At 38.3% G+C, this 5,864-nt stretch overlaps 1 long non-coding RNA gene across 1 annotated transcript; it reads right to left on the bottom strand.

The window, feature by feature from the left end:
- Positions 1-276: 276 nt before the first annotated feature.
- On the bottom strand, positions 277-1,952 carry LOC128325958 (uncharacterized). The gene is made up of 2 exons (XR_008307764.1): positions 1,903-1,952; positions 277-1,730 (listed from the first exon to the last, which is right to left on the bottom strand). It is a non-coding gene; the product is annotated as an uncharacterized LOC128325958 (long non-coding RNA).
- Positions 1,953-5,864: the final 3,912 nt, after the last annotated feature.

Raw genomic sequence — 5,864 nt, 5'->3', positions numbered from 1 at the left:
TACATGTCATGGCTAAATGGGGATTTGAACTCAGGACTCCCCAGTCCTAGTCCAGCACTCTAACCGCTCCTCTGCCATTTCAGAAGACCTTTAATTCTCTTCTATGTTACTGGCACAGTTTCTTAAGCTGAGCACTGGGGTGTATATTTATTTGTCTTTGGGCTTATTCTGCTCATTATTCTGTTAGTTGAATGTATGATTTGCTGCATTTCAGAATTAATTAGCCTAGCCTGGCACAGAAGCCAACCTGGTGACATTCCAGCATCTCATATGGCACAATAAACCAATGATCTGTACAAACAAACAGCCATTTTCCTGCACTCCAAAATGTCCTCCATAAGCATGTTATCGATGAGCTTGGCTTACTATCTGCAAAGGCTGACTAAGTGTGTTGTTTTGTGATGCTCCCAAGGGTTGTGTCACATTCCGAGTTTTGATATTAGGTAGCTGAATTGTGCCTGAAGATGGGAGACTTTTAATATGCATAATCTTCTCCTGAGACTACAACTGCTAATTTGGTGATTAATTATCCATATTACACAGAGTTTATTTGACCATGCCTAGATTAATTTCTCTTTCCAAGCAAATCATATGTAGGGATGCATTTGCATATCTTGATTACAGCTTAATGCCCTGGCTATCGTTATACTTTCCCTGGGTACTTCAATCAGACTAAGGAAAAGAGTGGGCTCAAGCAAAGGAAACAATTTTGCATCCCTGCGTTGTCTCTTATTGGATGGACCCTGGCCATGCCTTCCTTCTGAACGAAGAAGAAGCTTGGCTACAATAATAACAAAAGGATGTCGGTAACCTTTGTGGCTCTATCTGTGGTAAATGAAATTAGGTTGAGTATTTTAGTAAAAAATGAAGAGAAGGGGGAAAAACACACACATCTCTATTAATTGTACAAGCAGCCTTGTCTTAAATTATTTGGAATGGCAATTCAGTTCAAAGCAGCTCTCTAATTTAGTTTATAAAGAATACAAAGCTATTCTTCTTACACAATTATACATACATATACATGTCATTGTCTAAAATAGGCACAGTAATGCTTGCATGGGTACACCCAGAAATCTATTTGTCACTTCTGTATAGCCAAGACACAAAAATGGGGATCACACAATAGTGTCAAGACAACCCCCCACAAAATGTGATCATACAAGCAAAAAGAAAAGATGAAATTGGTTGACTGGTGAACATAACTAATATTACAGAGAGCCATACATGCTATTAATACTGAATGTAATAATTCTTCACACAAATTTGTTCTCCAATAGTACATGTATGTAAAACTGATACTAACATATCAAAGATATACATATAAATATACAAAAATATGCAATATTATTGCAAAAAAACTTTCTGTAAGCAAGTATTTGAAATAGAAACAAAGAACACAAAAAATTCTGCAGAACAACAAATTCATAAAGTTTAAACAATCATGAGGTAGAGACAAATATAGTGGACTCTGCAGAACAATGTGTTCATGATGTTGAATAATTATGACGTAGAAGCAAGTAGCATGGTAAAGTCTTACAAAGCACCAAAGTCACTGTGTTTGCCAAAGCAAATCAAATCTTGATGAGAGACTCAAGCTGTGGTGGTGAGATGAAAAGGAACAGTAACGGCCGTTTCAAAATTTCTTCAGACTGTTCCCATAAAAACTCACAGCTGGTGAGAAGTCTAAGGACATGCTTCTTGTAACAATCTTGTACATTTACAGAAGGTTCCTATAATATATAGAATGTTTCTTATTATACAAAAAAACTCTTAAATGTTATTACAAAACTGTTATTTGTCAAATGAATAGTCTTTTACACATAACACTATTACATAACTCAACAGCATACACTCTGTGACAAAAAACTTATCAGTACAATACAAAACATAAAAACAATTTACATAGAAAATACTGCTTAATGAGGAACTTGCAAGCTCACCGAAGATCCATAGCGTATTGAAATGCGTTAGTAACCCTGTTGGCTTATATATCATAATTCTTAATTGGTTTAGTGATATGCCTAATTAGATGAAACAACAGCTGTATATCATCACACTCGACCTTCTGCTAACAGCCTAGGATACTGCCAATAGAACAATGTAAACTTAAGGCAAATACTTAATGTGGAACCAGCTAGTTCATAGATTAAACTGTTTGCCTCAGATATCATAACTGTTTGCCTTCCTTCCTCCGAAAGGAAGATTTCGTTTCAAATAATTAGGATGCCATGAATCAAAATGTAATAAGGAATTGCTCCACATGGGTTTCCTGTATAAAGTAAAGGCTATTCTATTCTGATGGTTTTTATATACCCAGGTATCCAAATAAGCAATTTTCTGAGTATCATATTCACTAGTGAATTTGATATCTGGATGGATATCATTCAACCATAATACTAGGGCATTAAATGTAATCTGACCTTTGTAAATGATGATAATATCATCTATAAATCTTTTAAAAATATAAATCTGATCGAAAAAAGGATTGATTTGTGGATTGAGAATAATAGTCTGTTCTAAATTAGACATAAACAAACAGGCCACACTGGGGGCAAGGGCACACCCCATTGCCAAACCTCGAACCTGTTTGTAAAAGGAATTCTCAAATCTGAAAAAACTCTCTTCAAAGATAAGATCAACAAGTTCCATCAGAAAAAAGTGGGAGGAGTAGGAACAGAACGAGACAAAAATAATTCTTCGATGACTCTCCTAGCCTCACCAAGTGGTATTGATGTATATAGGGAGGTGACATCTAAGGAGGCCATGACGGCATTAGGTGGAATTTCCTGGCCTTCTAGCTTACAAATGTGGTCCTTAGTGTCACGGATGTAGGTATCAATTGTGAAAACAAAAGGTTTTAAATAGTGATCCACAAAAATGGCCAATGGTTCTAGAACAGCATCATAGCCTGATATAATAAGACGCCCCTTAGGGGGAAAACCAGGCTTATGTATTTTGGGTAAGATATAGAATACAGGTACACGTGGGTGAACTTTGTGCAAAAATTTGTATCCCTGATCTGTAATGATACCCATTAAATTAGCTTCATCTAGAACCGCTTTGATAAGAGATTTGACACGATCCGTTGGATCTCCAGAAATAGGCACATAATTAGACCTATCATTTAGTTGCTGTTGGACCTCTTGAATGCAATCCTTTCTATCCATTGCTACAACTGCCCCTCCTTTATGGCTCTCTGTGTGGCTCTCTGTGATATTAGTTATTTTCACCAGTCAACCAATTTCATCTTTTCTTTTTGTTTGTATGATCACATTTTTTCGGGTTGTCTTGACTTCTGTATAGCCGGCATGGCTTCATATTACAGGGAACAGTAGGACTCCCAAGTTGCTAGCTGGTCTACCAAGAGTGCTCCTGAGGTCAGGCCGGGGGCAGTGCGATCAGGCTTCTGGAGTGCCAATAAGTGCCCTACAGGCAGATTCTAAACACTGGTTGGCTGATGGCCTCCCCAAACAAAAACATTAAATGGGAGGGTTCCAGCCTCTCCCAGGGCTTTCTCTTTTCTGTAGTTGTTAGTGAGAAACCTCCACTTACATGTCTTTCTGAATAAATCCAAGCTTGTCATAATAGCATTGGTCAGAATATTAAGAATGGCAGGAGATCTATGCATACAGTAGCTGTCCCTGGCTTCCTAGTGGATTCAGAATCCATTAGCAAGCCAATTGACAGACTTGTGCAAGGGAACAGTTTCATGCTACTACCAAGGAAAGTCTACAGAAAGCCCTGAGTACATCTCATGGCCCTTGAGTCATAACCATAGTTAGTGTAGAAATATTTCAATATTGTGAAAGTTGGGACATTTTCACTGATGTCATGTGCATTTATTAGCTGTTGAGATCAGCCACTCCATGCAATTTCCTTGTGAAAAAGGGCATCATCATATATAGGTCATGTTAAGATGAATTTACTGTATACAAGCAACCTTTCTTATCTTCATTTCTGCTCAACCTTGCTTTGGCAGTGCTTCATGTGAGCAACAAACCTTTTGAAACTCATAGTTTGGGGTTTTGGTGGCCCTGGCAACTACGACATCAAGATAGCATGCAAAATGGGCCAAAGTTATGCACCTTGAACTGGGATGTATTTAACAGAATCTTAAAAACTCAAACTCATCTGAAATCCCTATTAAACATACATCTGAGATAGTAGCTTAATTAGGAAATTCACTAACTCTTTTAAGAATATTTTTAAATCCACTGAAATAATCAGGCTTCCTGCCCCGCCCCCATGGATCGGGGTTTTGTGGGGGTAATTTGTATATTCTAACTTTAGTGCTCTTTAGACTTTCCTCTAACCATGTGGGAGCAGCTCAGAACATATGAGAAACCGCCTACATGTGACCGTGGCAGTTCTATTTTTCAACACAGAACAACCCCAGTTATTTGGATAGGTTGGAGTGTATGATTTAAGGAGCAAGATAGCAAAATACGGGAGAGGAGTGTAGCAGTCTCCCTCTGCCTGAGGCTTAATTTTCTGCAGGCTCTCCTCTACAGTCACTTTCCCCTTGGCCTTGGGTTGGATACCAGATGTAACCTGCTGAAAGAAAACATTTTGAGTGTGAGGCTGCAGAAAAATATGAGAGGAGATTCAGCTCCCCTTCATCACATGCTTCTAAAATTGGATCCACCACCTTTCATTGGATTCATGCATCTTTCTACATAGTGCAGCAGTTCCTTGTTTAATCATATTGAACTACAGTGGTGGCATTTAGTTTGCAACCATTGTAGTTCCATATGTTTTAGTGTCCTGCCAAATACATAGGTCTTTCCTAAAGAATTGGCTCTGCTGTGGGAAGGAGGTGGTGATTCTGTGGGACGAACCTATGTGATCACCCCCTGTGCCTGGGTCATTTTAAATGTTCTCCGAGCCATGGAGCTTCTTGCAAGTAATTGCTTCCCACATGGATGGCAGCAGTAGCGGCTTATCTGCGCAGCTCTACCTGATGAATGGCCAGCCTGCAGGAAGCGTGGCTTTCAGGCAAGGAGGGAGAGAGAGGAGCAACCCAAACTGCCTCCTTTGGCATTCCGCTGGCTTGTTATGATGCTACTGGGTGGAAGAATATCTCCAAGACCTTTAACACTCAATCATTTGTTCTTCGTAATTCACCCACCTTTGCAGAAACAGAATATCTTAAAACTGGAACAGTCAGTCTCATGGGAACTCTTTGTAGTAGTCTGTATGATAAGAAGATACAATATTTTTGTTTTGTGATGGGGATTGTCTCCAGACACTATAAATTGCACAGCATTACAGAGAACAGCATACCACAACTCAAAATATTTGAAGTAGCAATTCCTCCATGATTGTTTGCCATGAGATAAAAACAAAAGAGTACATTGGGTTCTATAAATGATTCGGTTTTAAGCCAAAACAGGATAGAGTTCACCAGGTCAAGAGTAGGCACATAATTCGCATTCCAGCATATGGGAGGACACAGACACACTGTAAGTTGCATATAAATGTTCTCATTTTTTCTGGCAAAATAACAAATACATGTTGCTACTATTACTGTAAATGAAAGGGGGGAAATCTACGTAAAATATGATACTTGAGAACATATTCCAATGTTCTCTCTCAACAAATATTTAAAAGAAATATAAAATGTTAAGCTTTCACATTCTAGTATTTGCTGCCGCCGCCGCTGCTGCTACTACTACTACTACTACTATTATTTATTTATGTAAGTATTTATGTATGTATGTATGTATTGTTTTTCAAGAAATGTTCTTGTAGAACTTTGCGTAGTTTACGTAGAAAAATAATATAAATAAGACATAAAATGGTTTCCTGTCCCAAAGGATTCACGATCTAAAAAGAAACACAAGGTAGACACCTACAACAACCAC

This window comes from Hemicordylus capensis, chromosome 5 (genome assembly GCF_027244095.1).
Source record: "Hemicordylus capensis ecotype Gifberg chromosome 5, rHemCap1.1.pri, whole genome shotgun sequence".
Classification (NCBI taxonomy): Eukaryota; Metazoa; Chordata; class Lepidosauria; order Squamata; family Cordylidae; genus Hemicordylus; species Hemicordylus capensis.
Note: the sequence above shows the minus strand (reverse complement) of the source record. Positions and strands in the feature narration are given on the sequence as shown.